The sequence below is a fragment of the Notolepis coatsorum genome (genome assembly GCF_963971535.1).
Source record: "Notolepis coatsorum genome assembly, chromosome: 11".
NCBI classification, from domain to species: Eukaryota; Metazoa; Chordata; class Actinopteri; order Aulopiformes; family Paralepididae; genus Notolepis; species Notolepis coatsorum.
This window is the reverse complement of record NC_140175.1, coordinates 37,450,881-37,467,125: the sequence shown is the minus strand read 5'-3', so window position 1 is coordinate 37,467,125 and position 16,245 is coordinate 37,450,881.

The following is a 16,245-nucleotide window of genomic DNA, read 5'->3' as shown; positions in this document are numbered from 1 at the left end:
AAGAGAGATAAAAATAAAATAAAAATGATTGATATATAATACATTGATATAGCATTGATATAAATTGATACAATAATATAGCATTGATATATATATATATATATATATATATATATATATATATATATATATATATATATATATATATTGATACATTGATATAGCATCGTGACCAGAGTAGCAGATAGATGTGTTATGGTGTCTCTCAGATTAGAGAGCTCAGGGGCAGATGTCAAAGGCCAGAGATCTGAATGAGTATATATCAATGTTTTTATGTGCGTATCTGTTTTTGTTTTTGTCTATTTCTCTTTCTATCTAAAAACAAAAAAACATGACCTTAACATCGATGTCCCCACAGAACAGCCTCTCTTGGACCTGGGGGATTTTAAACATCCTCCCTCCATAAATCTTAAAACAGAGGATGGGATTCTGTCCAAAAGTCATCATGATTTGATATTTCATTCAGTTTGGCTCCTAAGGTCATTGGAGCTTGTTTTAGGACCAAAGCAATATTCCCATGTGTCACACAAGTAGAATGATAGCTTGGACGTGGTTCAGGCCGACTAGACAAGCGTGATTCTTTCTGGACTCGATGTCCCCTGATGAAACAGCGATTGGCGCCACTGTTCTCCAAGCTCTCGCCGCCCGGCGCTGTCGCAGTTGCCATTGTCCTTTACACACTGGCCACATTGTAGCACTGGCCTCATAAATACCCAGGCCTGCCAAAACATGCACTCAGCCACCAAATGTCAACAGTGCGGTCGCACACTGATGTGGCGTAATGGGTTTCAGGCCACTGAGAGGATAAATACCCGGGATAGCTGGGATATTACGCAGTCGACCAGAGACGTGTGACAATGTTAGACTTAGAGCACAGCATGAGGGGCTGATCTATAGAGGCCCATAAGTCTTCATAAGGGTACATTTAAATAAATGTATACACTCATTACATCACTGCTCTGAGTGATGCATACAGTATCAAAGGCCTATTGTAACTGATCTTTCTCTCTCTCTCTCTTTCGATTATGTGGATTCAGATGGGCTTTACTGACCGGACATTTAGTGCATAAGCCTAATGCCTGTAAATCCCCTCCCCTAGAGGATTTGTGTGTCAGCGAGCCGTTTATAGTCGCCGCCTGATGTGCCTCGTGTTTACACGCCTAGGCCACGTAAACAAACGCGCCTCTTCTGCGTGAAGGAATGTAAGCCCTGCCGCTGTTTTCGGAGGCCCGTGTGCCACGCCGTGAATCACCTCAGTGAACGGTGTGGCGCAGAGAGCCCCGGGCCGGCCTGTACCTGCTTTGTTTTGTTTTTGACCGCCGTCAAGATTATTCTACCGTGTTCTAAATGTCAGTTTGTATTTTTCTTGTGCATAATGCAAGCTGGGAGCGTGCACTGTGGTGTTAGGTCGTCCATGTACAGAGGTGGAATAGTGAACAAGTATTTTAAAAAGTATGTGCTTTTTATTTTATTTTCAGTGCTACTCTTTTACTTTAGCTCGAGTGATTTTCTAGACAAGTACCATTATTCTTCCTCTTGAGTACACTTTTACTGATGTTGCAGTACTTCTACGTGAATGATGTGTTCCAGTGCTCTTTCTCACTTCTGCATGTGTGCAGTACAGTGTGTGTGTGTGTGTGTGTGTGTGTGTGTGTGTGTGTGTGTGTGTGTGTGTGTGTGTGTGTGTGTGTGTGTGTGTGTGTGTGTGTGTGTGTGTGTGTGTGTGTGTGTGTGTGTGTGTGTGTGTGTGTGTGTGTGTGTGTGTGTGTGTGTGTGTGTGTGTGTGCGTGTGTGTGTGTGTGTGTGTGTGTGTGTGTGTGAACGTGGTACTGCAGCATGCTTGTTTACCTTTGGGACTGTGAGTTCCTCCGTGACAGATGTGTTTTCTGCGTTGTGAGACCGCAGGGAGCTGTTGGAATGCTGTCCCTCTGCTCCGTCTCGCTCCGCTGCCGCAACGTTTTACTACCGTTTTGCTACATATTCAGCTGGACTCTGGATAAAGATATACTGTAGATGAAGAAGTCAAACAAGCAACGTGTCAATCAACAGTCGGAACAAAAAAGAAGAGAACAAAATGAAATAAGCCATTCGTTATCACTAGTAGGAGACATAACTATGAATAATAAACAACGGGGAAAAAGCAACTACAACAATCAATGTCTTCAGATGAAGAAACACGTTTTGACAGCCCATCTATCTGCGTTATGCTTATAATATGTAATGTCAATCTAAAAGAATCACTCTACTGTCTATGTCTCTATGACATTATGTGCACTCTGGTGTCTCATGTTTAGATAATAAAGTACTCAACCTCTACTGTCTTAAACTATGAATGAACACAACACACTAACTCACCATCTTTAGATAATACAGTACTCAACTTCTACTGTCTTAAACTATGAATAAACACAACACACTAACTCACCATCTTTAGATAATAAAGTACGGTACTCAACCTCTTAACAGTGTTATTGAACTGTAAAATATATTATTATTTTTATCTATTCTATTCTACAATTTTATTGCACTGCACTATTGCACTATTTTACTCTGTCTATTTTATCTTGCTCCTTTTATTATTGTCTATTTAAAACTGAATCAAACCATAAACTAGGTGGCGTGTTGGGATGTTAGATCCTAATGTGAAAAACTGTGATTTTATATGTCTGCACTTTATGTGCTCATTTTATGCCTGTCTTTTTTCTGTTGTGAAGCACTTTGAGCTGCAGTTTCTGTATGAAAGGTGCTATACAAATAAAGTGTATTATTATTACTGTCTTAAACTATGAATGGACACAACACACTAACTCACCATCTTTACATTTGTATAATAAAACTAGTGCTGTCAGGCGATTAAACAAATAATCTAATTAATTACAGGATTTGTAATTAATCTAATTAATCACATTTTAATCGCATAACCATTTTAGGCCTGATATTCTATATTCTATAATCATATTTCAAATGGCATGTGTCCGGATGGCAGAATTCAGTACTGTATCTACAAAACCTTCTGTTTAATCATCTTCCATTTATTCATTTGCTTAGATTTTTCAGGTCTGGTAAATTTTAGCATGGTGTTATTCACAGTCAAAGACAACAAAAATGTAATTGATATTCTCATTTGGTTCATTACAATTTACTCAAGCCTAGTAACAGACACAGTATTTCTGACACTGGGAATACATTCCCTGAGATCCATAGATGTCCCCAGAATCAGATACCAAGAACATGCAAATGGGACATATTTAAAAAAAAAAAAAAAAAATCTGTACATGTGTATTCTACGTTCTTATGGAATGAATGAGACACATTTTTTTTATTTTAAAATATATATATAATATATTATATTATAATAAATATATTATTAATTAATTTACACAGCAAATTATCGCGTTATGAAAAAAAATAAATATATATATATCTTTTTTATTATTTAATTAATTTTTTTTCATTTTCATAACGCGATAATTTGCTGTGTAATTAATTAATCGAATTAACGCGATAAACTGACAGCCCTAAATAAAACACAAGATGCCCTAATGATAAGGGTAAGCTCTTAATGAAGAAACCCATTCGCCTTGCTCAAATAAAGATGTCAGATGTGTGTGCGTGTGTGTGCGTGTGTGTGTGTGTGTGTGTGTGTGTGTGTGTGTGTGTGTGTGTGTGTGTGTGTGTGTGTGTGTGTGTGTGTGTGTGTGTGTGTGTGTGTGTGTGTGTGTGTGTGTGTGTGTGTGTGTGTGTGTGTGTGTGTGTGTGTGTGTGTGTGTGTGTGTGTGTGTGTGGGGGGGGATACAAACCAGGTTTAGGCTAAGGGGTGTAGTGGTAGGGAATAGGATACAAACCTGGTTTGGGGTAAGGGTTGTAGGGGTAAGGAATAGGATACAAGCCCGGTTTAGGGTAAGGGGTGTGGGTGCAGGAGGAAATTATTTAAATGTGAGCTCCAGGTATTGACAATGCTCCCCTCCATGCTACAGTAGCTCCCCTTTGTCCATGATATCCACATGTTGAACTTCCTTGTGTCATCCTATGTCAAAAATAGAACAATTCCTGATAACAATATCACACATGAAACAACAGTTTACTTTGGCTCCCAGCTGACATTATTTCCAAATCCACTGACTCCCTTTCAATGCTTCTCCTAACATCGCTTTTTGCAAACTCCAACCACGAATCCCCAACTCTCCCAATAATGATGATCGTGCTATATATATCCTCCTCTACTACTTCCACCGGACAAACCCTAGCTTTCCATCCTCGCTGGTCAGCTGTCAAGTCTGCATATCTAAGCTTTTTCCTTTCATATGTCTCCTCCACTGAATCCTCCAAGGCACAGTCAATTCTATCAAATAAACTAACCGTTGACTAACAGACCCTAATACTAGGTCAGGCCTCAAGTTAGTGCCAACTATCTCTCGTGGAACAATGAGCTTTCCGCCCAAATCTACCTGCATCTCCCAATCAGTAGCTCCATTTAGGTGGTCTGATTCATGCCTGCCTACAAACCTACCTCCTCTACTTTCCTCTCCCTCACAGACAAATTGACTGGCTGTGCCCTTCATCCAATTACATCCTGAATCCACCTGTACTCTTCTACACTAAGCTTTTCAAAACCATGTTGCCATGTATACCGACCTTGAGAAAGACTAGTCTTACAGCCTGACATAATATGCCTCAAAGTTCCTGTCTCTCAACACAGTGGACACAATGTGTCCCCATCTACCCATTGTTTTATGTTCTGTGGTGATGCCAGCACAACATCAAGTAGCCCCTATTTAGAATATTACAAGATTTTCCTCCATACTCCACATGTCCTTCCAACTAATCGTCCTCTTCTCTACACTTCATCCAGTTCATGAACCTGCTTAGCCTGGGCCACAGCCTTTGTACACCTCGCTACTTCCTCTTGTCGACGTACCCGCTCCACTACCAGCTTCCTTCTTTCTGTGGGACCTTTACTCCATACGGGCTGCCCTCAGCTTCCTGTACTGCCTGTCCTGGGTTCCATTTCCTCCCTCTAGTTGGATTTGGGACCAAATTACTAATTACTGTATCTTTGCTCCGTGATAGCAACAACTCTATTCTCACTTTCACACACTTCTAATAAACTCCTCTGTTAAACTAGTTACTGGTTACTGGAGAATACCTTTCCCGTACAATGCCACACTAATACACAGAGGAACTGCTAGCCATTTCCTAAGAGCTTTTCTATCTTTGATATTGGCACTTCATACATTGTTCATCTTATAACATTATCAACTTTCCATCTGTCACTATGTGTCTTTGCTAGGGCTGGCAGGTATACAGCATGTTAAAGGGGTCATACACAAAGGGGGCAAACACACGGCGACCACGCCGCAGAGCAGAGAGTCCTAAGAGCTGCATCTGTACTATGCTCTTTGGGTTTTCTCCCTTTCATTTTGTGTGTTATATAGCTGTTATTGTATATATGGAGACATATGCAGTTACAACGCCCAAAGTCTACGCCAAAGGGAGTTATTCTCTCCAACAGAAAACACTGCTCCTGAACTGTGGTCCAGCATTTTTCCTCCATTGTATAGTAGTAGTTTGTGGTCCAACCTTTTCCTCCTTGCAGTAGTAGTAGTTTGTTGTCCAGCCTTTTCCTCTATAGTAGTAGTAGTTTGTAGTCCAGCCTTTTCCTCCATTGTAGTAGTAGTAGTAGTTTGTAGTCCAGCCTTTTCCTCCATTGTAGTAGTAGTTTGTAGGGCTGTACCGAATGCTTCGAAGCTTTGATCATAATGTTGACATTCAAATTCTAAATCAACATGCATTTCTTTTTTATTATATATATATATATTTTTTTTATGTGTCTATTCATTCTGTTTAAACCAATGAGGTTTTTCTTCACAGTTGCAGATAAAGATTAGGCTACACTAATATTATAGTATTATACTATTATAGTATATGACTAGTCATACAGATTTAAATAAAACATTTATCATAAATGATGTAGCCTATCTGCATCCGATTGGCACTCGGCACTCCATCTAATCAAGACGTCACCATCACTTTCGTACCAACCGTGCCCTTATTGGATTATTTATATTGACGAAATTGATGAGTTATATTCATTAAAGAAAGATGATTTAATTAAAAAAAAATACTAATTTAATCAGATTAATCACTTTATTCTAATTGAGGATTTAGTTTGAAAAAAATATATATATATTATACTTCAATAGAAGCTTCGAATGTAAAAAAAATTACATTCGGTACAGCCCTAGTAGTTTGTAGTCCCGCCTTTTCCTCCTTGTAGTAGTCATTTGTATTCCAGCCTTTTCCTTCATTGTAGTAGTAGTTTGTAGTCCAGCCTTTTCCTCCATTGTAGTAGTAGTTTGTAGTCCAGCCTTTTCCTCCATTGTAGTAGTAGTTTGTAGTCCAGCCTTTTCCTCCATTGTAGTAGTAGTTTGTAGTCCAGCCTTTTCCTCCATTGTAGTAGTAGTTTGTAGTCCAGCTTTTTCCTTCATTCTAGTAGTAGTTTGTAGTCCAGCCTTTTCCTCCATTGTAGTAGTAGTTTGTAGTCCAGCCTTTTCCTTCATTCTAGTAGTAGTTTGTAGTCCAGCCTTTTTCTCTGTTGTAGTAATAGTTTGTAGTCCAGCCATTTCCTCCATTGTAGTAGTAGTTTGTAGTCCAGCCTTTTTTTTACCTTACTACTCCATCAGTATATAACACATTGCATTATGGATGTTTCTGTGTATCTGTTCTTCAAGATGGCGGCTTGCTCGTAAACTTTCTCTTTTTCCACTGAAACGGTTCACTGAACATTTAGGCCAGAAATAGGATATGTAATTTTTAGATCTTCATTCATATTTTATCACGCCTGGTTTGACAGTTTGATCTCAATTTTGTGAGCCAGATGCCTCTGTGAATGCGCACTCAGGCGTTGGAAGCAGCTGCTCATTTGCATTTAAAACTAGAGGCAGAGAAACCGCCAGTCGAAGGACTGAAACAGAGGAGTATAGAGGCTGCTATAATGCATAATCTGAGTTGTATTTTCAGCAATGAAGGTAGAGAAGGTATGGGTTTTTACTACGTTGCCAATAAAAAAATTCCTTGTAGCAGTAAAAAAGAAATATTGATAAAAATGTAATTAAAATATACACGTTTGAATTAAATTTGTTTTTATTTGAAATGGAAATAATACCATCAAATATTGTCAAGACGAAAACAATTGGAGAAATATTGTGATATTATATTCTATTTTTACCATACTGTCTGGTCGTAGTAAGAAGCCTTGTTCACTCTTTGGTCTTTTCTCATTTAGGTTGTGGCAGAAACATAATATAACGTTCCCTCGCCCCCTCTAGTAAAACTCTTTACATCAGTACACTCATGAACACGTAACATTTTCACCCAAGTACCAAGAGAACACAGCCTCAACATCACTACCACTGAACCACTCAATATCACTTGTCTTCCTTCGTTCTGTAGAGCATTTTGTGTCTCAACATCCTGCTCTTCTCCTGTGTCTCTCGGCCAGTTTCCAAGATATGGGAAGTATGGAGCCCCAAGAGACAGTCCTCTTCTGATTGGTTGGTTTGGGTCTGCCTCTAGACATGACCAGGTGGGATATCGCTCCCCAAAGATAAAGGCAGGCCTGTGGGGTGAGGGTGGGGTGGGGGTTTAAAGGAACACGCCAACATTTTGGAAAATTAGCTTACCGTCTTCTCCAGAGAGAGACAAGAAGATAGATAGCCTACCAGTTTCCTCTCTGTGCGTTCAGTAGAAAGCTATCTGGCTGCACGTTAGCCTAGCTTAGCACAATGAATGGAAGCGGACATGACCGGACATGTCCAACTAACACCTCTCCCGAAGGCTAACCGGTCATGTCCGCTTCCATTCATTGTGCTAAGCTAGGCTAACATGCAGCCAGATAACTTTCTACTAAACGCACAGAGAGGAAACTGGTATCTATCTTCTTGTCTCTCTCTGGAGAAGACGGTAAGCTGATGTTGTTGGTGTGTTCTTTTAAGGCTTCATAATGGCCATGTCGCCCTCCATTATTAGTAGGTTTGGGTTCCTACAGTAGGTAATAAAATACCCAGATTTGTCAAGCTCTGACACTAATGAATCCTTTGATCAAATCCTCCCCCTTCTCTCTCTCCTCCACCACCACTCCCCTCATCCTCAACCCTAGTCTCTCAATATTAACTTATTCATGATTTTGTTGAGTTACTACTAGCAACATTGCCAAAATAATATATCGATGGCCGAAGAGCAAAACCTCCTAGTCCCATCTGAAAAAGTAACTTTTTTGAGAAAACAGTTTTCCTGCAAAATTATATCTGTATGCAGATGGGAGGTTTTGCTCTGCAGCCATCGCTGTATTTACTACACTGAGTGCAATACAAGCAATACACATTCTTTACCTAAGAAAATGGTCTTTCCTCCTCAAATATGATACAGAGATTTGATACTGGATTCAGACTCAATACAACCTGATGATCATAGCAGGTTGGCCTGATGGTTAGGGAGTCATCCCGTCACTGAAAGGCCGCAGGTTCTGCTAATGGGACCCGTCCCTGTGAGACACAGAGAGACAAGCCGTCAAGAAGTAGCATTGTGACAGAAGGCTGGGGGACGTGTCTGTCCGAGCTCATCACCCCAGGGGAAGGAGTGAGCGTCACCACTCCCCATCGACCACCAAGAAAAGCCCAGAGGACTCCCGTTAACCTCAGATGACTCTGAACAAAATGGGAAACTAAATATATTCATAGCCTAGCCTAGTCGACAAATATGTCCGGACACAAATGTGTGTGTGTGTATGTTTCTTTCCCCATAGCCGGAAGTGAAAGCACCGGAGATAGATGAAAATGTTGAAAGTGAGAGAGTTGAAAAGAGAGGTGGGGGGAGTTGATGATTTGTCCATTTCATGTAGCTTCTCTCTGCAGGGAATGAAAGAGCAACACTGAACGATTTTCTGTTAGTTAGGGGCGATGCTTGGCATCACACTGCACTATCTCGCGTACGTGCACGCGTACTGAATAAACCACAAATGTACCTCTAATACCAGTATTAGTCTGACCACACCCCTCATCAGCTTACCTTCATAAGCAGGTGTGTGGTCACCTGCTCTCCTCCTTCCCAAGCTTTCACCACAAGGTGAGGACAAGGGCTGCAGCGGCCGTCTGATGCCAAGCATCGCCCCTAACTAACAGAACTTGGTTATAGTCATAACCTATCGTTCTGTATCGTTAGTGGCTTAGCTTGGCATCACACTGCACAAGGGAGGCCAAGCGGAGCCACTGGCTGACAAATACACCCCGCTGACAGCCCCCCCACAACCATCAGAACAGGGAGGGCCGAGCCCCCCCGACCCCCCCTAATGGCGGGTAGCCCCCCTATTAGGGACGTCACGGGAGGGCGACGGACCCGACCGTGCGAAGAGGCACTCAAGCAACTCAACGCACAGGGTGAGCAGACCGTGGCTTGACCCCACGACTACACACACGCACAACCCGCATGCCACCCGGGAACGAACGGAGGAACAACCTCGTTACTGCCCCCAGAATCACGGGGTCAAGGGCAAACCCAACCCCGTGGCAAGGCCGTAGCAGCGGAGCACGAAGGAAGACCCAGACCCACCAAAAGGACTGGACTCCCTAGAATGGGGGCCCGGAGAAGTCCATGATGCCAGCATCAAGACCCCACCAGGTGGGCACGTAGTGCCCCGCCCCCCACATCGCCAGCGTATTCGGACAAAGGCCCCTCAGTTACTGCACCTGGTATTCCCAGGCGGAATCCCATCCAAGTACTAACCAGGCCAGAACCTGCTTAGCTTCCGAGATCGGACGAGATCGGGCGTGTTCAGGTCGGTATGGCCGTAAGCCGAGCGGGCCCCGTCCCCCCAATAGAACACCGCCTGGCACACTGACCCTGCAGAACAGGCAGTCAGCATGGCCGTAAGCACACAAAAAAGGTTAACCAACGGAAGCAGGCAGCGCACCGGGGAAAAACCAGGCAACAGGCTGTTAACCCTAGCCTGGAGACTGCGGACGAGACAGGCGCCAGAGGGGACAGCTGAACACAGCCGCCCCGGCGGAAGGAGCGTAAGCTGGCGGTGTTGCATGACCAAGCCTCCATTTAACAACCCCCACCCAGAGGGGTCGAGGCAGAGAAGGCTGACACGATTGGCAGACGTCATGAACGTGCAGGGGCACCCTCAAACGGTGAACCCGGGAGTTGACACTGCTCCAACACACCAGGGAATCAACCACCTCGGTGTTACCCAATGCGGTGGTTGTTCCTATAACCCCTCAAGAAAAAACTCCAAAACACACCTGCGGGTATACACCGGCTATACCGCAGTACAAGTGTTTCAGTTTCCAAAAAGGGTTAACCCAGGCCTACGGGTCGCAAACATCACTTCGGACCGGGCCTGGCGGTACGGGAAGCACAGGGTCACCAGAGGAGGTCAAAAAACCACCCCCACAGGCCCCTCTTCGCCATGCGTGAGAGAGGAGCGAAAAATAATGGAGAACCAGCCCCTAAGCACACCGTACCCGGTATTCCCCGGCGGTCTCCCAACCAAGTACTAACCAGGACCAACCTGTGTAGCGGCCGAGATCCGACGAGATCGAGCGCGTACAGAATGGCATGGCCGTAAGCCATGACGACAGTGCTGAGTAAAAACATACCCAACCAGGGTCTCCATAGCGCTTAACCCTGTGACACCCAGACCGACCTGGCATTTTTCCCCCTGAAAAAAGCCCAAGTCCCTCAGGGTACCAGAACAGCAGATCTGCATCCCCGGCGGACAACGGGTTCAACTGATCTGGACCAGCGTGACCAGAACCAGTCCCGTGCCCTAACCACGCCGACATGCCTACTCCAGGAGAAGGGCAGATATGCGTGTTGATCTTAACATGAAAAGAAGGCGCCACCCAGACGTTCGGACGAACCGCGCCTGGTGGCCCACCCCAAGGGCGTGAGACCCCACTACATATGTTCAGATCCATCCCGCCATCATCCCCCAGACATGAACGAGAATCCGTCGACAACCCACCCAGGTCATGGGATGTGGTCGTCGGAAGAGGAAAAACCCCCATCTCAGTTGCTTTATAAAAACGCTGTTTCAACCACAAGCAACCAAGGCGTGCCAGTCAATCGCCTGTTTACAGCGAGCTAGCACTATACGTGCGTCGGGACACACCCCCATCAATGAACAGGCTATTTAGACCTGTCATTGAATCCCCAAGGCGCCCAGGGGAACGACAAGAGGGGTGTGACACTCCCTAACTCCAACACTTCTGGAATAGAAAGAAGGAAGCATCAACAGTATGTATCCCAGTCTACACAGCCGGGGTAAAAAAATTTCACATTTTTACATCCCACCACCCTCCCATAGGAAAGAGACGGGGATCCCCAGAGAGACTTCCCACGCGAGCTGTACAGATTGAAAAGAATATATTGCACCTTGAGCCATGTAAAAAACTGGTTTTAGGGCCTCCGGGGAAGAGGCACTGAACCCATACACACTCAATAAACGAATTGAATCGAATATACATACAATAGAAAAGGACCCTTCTAGAGGGTCCACTCACTTTGACAATCTGAGGAGGAAGGCTCTGTACTCTGATGGAGGCTTCCTCACATGGAAGAAGGAGTCCGAACTCACAGAAGGCCTGAATAGGCGCTTGGTGAGGAGGAGCCCTGACCACCCCCCCTGAAAACAGATCCATCACATGGACCTGAACAGCACACGGAAGTCCTACCAACAGAGACGCGCACGGTGACGTACTCTATGGCGGGGGAATTCCTGCGGTGCACACGCCCAATATACCAGGCCGTGGGACCAGGAACTCCCTCCCCCCCCCCCCCCCCCCCCCCCCCCGTAACGTGCCGAACCGCCACGTGACGGGAACCTTGAAGGACAGGGGGTGTACCCCTGACCGACAGAACAATGGGGAGAGGAAAGGTTACCAGTTCACCCCTTTACGACCCCACACCCATGATACGACGTAACGACAAAAAGAGAATATGACACAGTCATAGTCAGCTCTATGAAGCGTTTCACAGCTCCACACAGCGCATGAGCTAACCTGCTATCTGATTTTTACTAAGGAAAAACACAGAATAGAGAGGGCTCTAAGAACCCCGGTCCAACATACACATGTGCTTCTGTGGCCAGTACAACCCAGTTGTAGGTCACATGACACACACAACCCATCATCACCTACAAAAAATGGCAAAAACACTCAACAGAGGAACGCCGTTTTTTTCACAATGAGAGAATACATCATTCTTGATTAGTATCGACCACAGGCCTTGCTAAGCACACATGACAGCAACCAAACCAATTTCCCTTTAGGAAATAAGTTTCTCCAGCAGATTTAGCACAACCTCAGCAATCAAGCTAAGAGTTACATCGTATCCCTACCACACAAAAGACACAATTAATGCACAACATGTCTGATAGGAGGTGATAAAGTCCCCAGGGAACCGGGGGGGAAAACACAATCCTCCTATTTTACCCTCAATACGGCCAGTTAAAACAGGAAAACCTGTTAATGTGTGAACACACTGTTCATTGTCATTACAGTCTGAGAAAGAACATTCTTTTACTCACTTGTCACCAAGCATAGCTTCATAGGTTAGTTGCCTTAGTAGTGAGTACACGGTACACATAAACACCATGATGTTTCTCACACAACAACCAGATCAATACATCACGATCTGCACGGAGAAGCTAACTGCCAGTGACAAAAACAGCTCACACATAACCCGCAACGTATCCTAAATGCATTGCAACAACACACGTTTTGGGAAAAAACACCGTTATTCACAATACATTTAGCAAAGTAAAACCAGAAGACGTGTTATGAGGTCTGGTCAACCCCGTTCCTACCCGGAACGCAGATCAGCGAAGTGCAGTCACAAGACACCGTAGAACACAGCCGTCCTGTGTTGTTCGATCCGGGCAGCGTCGCCGCTCCAACCAGTCGCTACAGTCCTCTTTGTTGACGCAATCCCCGTCCAGGCTCAGGGCAGGGTCGACGAAACATCCCCTGTCAAGGATGACGTCGCGGTCAAGAGTGTAAAACATGTTAAAATCAAAGCACGTTCAACAGAATAGCATCAAGCTAACGGCGATCAGAAGCGAGCTCCCGGCGGCGCGCGAGAAGCTAAGCTACCCCGCGCCAGCCATGGCCATAGCAGCAAGCTAACGTTACCTAGCGACCACGACATGCTAGCCCCGCAGCTAACAGCTGACTGGCTAATAGTAGGCCTTAAGCAGGCCATGCAGCGATCCAGCAGGCTAACGCAGCAGTTAACAGCTGACTGGCTAACCGTAAGCTATGAACATGTAAACAATGACATAACACTCACCCAGACAGGCCGCCGTTCTGAACCTCTCCTCACTTTTTAAGAGAAAAGAGAAAACAAGATGTCAACACCGCTTCACAACGGTGACTTTACCACATCCGGCGGAATCAGCACAGTACCAACTGGCCTGTATAGCTGACTTTGAACATGAATCTGCCGCTATCGCACATTACATGCACATATCCCCTCGTGAAGGAATACTCTCATTTGGATATGAAAGATGGGGCCTTAACACGGTGACAGAGAGAATCCACTCGTCCAGAACACACAGGGATCACCAGTGTCAATGGTCGCGGCCCACTAGTTAAAACTATAATGGTCTCCAGACCAAGGCCTTCTGTCGCCTAGGCGGCTAAACAAAGGACCCTAGCCTGGGGCCGGTTTCCATAAACTTTGTCAAGTAGCCCCCATAGCACTAACAGACAAGTGGAGCCCGCCAGCAAACACTACTCACCCAACCTGGAACGCACCGCTTCTCACAACAGCGGCATGTCCGACAGTTCAGCTGTGGCCTGACAGGTTTCACCCCAACAAACACAGCAAGGAACTGCAGTTGAGAAGCATGCAGCGGCGTGCTCCCAATACGAAAACCGGTGGAGGGTTTTTAGAATGATCATCATCTTCTAGACACTCCAGTACGAAGACAATATCGCCGTATTTTCTCGAAAATAGTGAGAGAGAAAATAAAGATATGATGTCAACGTATCCTTGTTTCCCAAGCTGTTCCTAATCCAATTTCTTCCATCATGGTGTCAAGTGTGGGGATCTACCGAGGCACTTCTTCCTTGTGGTGAAAGCGAGAAGGAGGAGAGCAGGTGACCACACACCTGCTTATGAAGGTAAGCTGATGAGGGGTGTGGTCAGACTAATACTGGTATTAGAGGTACATTTGTGGTTTATTCAGTACGCGTGCACGTACGCAAGATAGTGCAGTGTGATGCCAAGCTAAGCCACTAATGATACAGAACTAACCTGAACCCAGTCACGTGTGTGATAGACTGGCTCACTCGCAAGCTGTGGATGAAAGTGCTCTCTCACCCATTATCCAGTTTCTAATAGTCAAAGATATATACTGTATATATATATATATATATATATATATATATATATATATATATATATATATATATATATATATATATATATATATATATATATATTCAAATGTAAATGTTTTTTTCTTTGTTATATTGGCAGATTCATCAAATATATATGTTCCTGCTCCAAACAATCGCTATTAGAACAGCCTTTAAAAGTCTGCTATGGATCGAGCTCTGAGGCAACGTCTCTCAGGGGACTGTAATGGTCCAGTTGTCACAGAACAGGTTCAAACAGATCAGTGTCTCTGAAAAGAGTCCTTCGGGTCTCCACCAGGTACCAGGCAGAGAGTACCCTTGATTCCGACAGGAAAGGTTAATGGTGACTTACCCAGGTGTCAGGCAAGTCAATGCGGTGTATAGCCAGGGTGTCACCACTGCAGCGACCACAGATCTGAATACATGGTGATATTATCACCCAGCTGTTTGTCTCTCTACACTGTAAAAAAGAAAATGTTTTTTTTTCACAGGAAATTCACTGTATTATTTTACAGATTACTTTAAGTGTAAATGCCATACAAATACAGTAAATAACTTTTGATCAAACATATTAACCATTAAATAAAGGTTGCAATCTGTAAATTGATTTAATAAGACATTATAATTTTATTTGTACAGGATTATTCCATTGCTTAATTGTCTTGAATGTTAAATTACATTGAATTATTATGTAAAAACACCTCAAATAAACAAAATCGTCTGTAAATGAATTGTTTTTCCACTTAATTTGGGTATTTTACTGTAATTTGACAGTAAGTATTTGGCAACCGTTGCTGCCAGACATTATTTTCCATACAGTGTAGGCGCATGCCGACTCACAGCCTCTTGGCAAGGGTGAGGGATGAGTCGTTCACAGCAAGGCTATTACACTGTTCAGCAGAAGATGATGAGGTTATGTGTTCTTTAGTGAGCAAACACACAGTTAGTCGCTCTCCGTACTGTGTTGAAATCAAGAGTTCTACGTTGGAGGTAGCTTTCACAAAGAACTATCCTAAACCTACCGCGGCACAAGATATTTTACCAAACTCCTTTGCTATTTTGAAGAGGCATATTTTAGGCACGTCGTCAATCCCAGGAAATCCGTAGATTTCTTAGTGTCCAATAATTTTTAGTGTCTTTTGGAGGAGGGCCTGGAGGCTGGCTCAGGCCTTGAGTTTCTGCACCATCTAATGAATTAGGCATAAAACCTTATTTTGGTTCTAAAATCTGTTCAGAGCACCAGAGGTTAAAACGGTTTGGGGCATATTGTCTGTCATTATTATATTATAATAATACCTCAAAGATCTCCTCATCTCAGAACCCTCCACCCGTAACCTTCGCTCCGCCAACACAAACCGCCTCCTTCCCCCCAGGACCAAGCTCTGCACCATGTGCGACCGGGCCTTCTGCTCGGCTGCTCCTCGCCTATGGAATGCCCTCCCTGACTACCTCAGAGCACCACAGACCACTGCTTCCTTTAAAAGAGGACTAATAAGTCAAGCACACGTTCAAATTGATAAGTCACACACTTTGCTTAGAAATGATCGTACGCACGGGTTACGCACATATCTGTGCGTACGCACCATTGATAAATGAGGGCCCAGGGGATTTAGGGGTCACTTAGGGCATTCATCAGTATGATAAAGAATAGCGGTGACAAGAGTCACTTGCAAGGAGGTCAGGATGCATGCGTGAATGTGCCGTCTTGTGTGTGTGTGTATGTGTGTGTGTGTGTGTGTGTGTGTGTGTGTGTGTGTGTGTGTGTGTGTGTGTGTGTGTGTGTGTGTGTGTGTGTGTGTGTGTGTGTGTGTGTGCGTGCGCG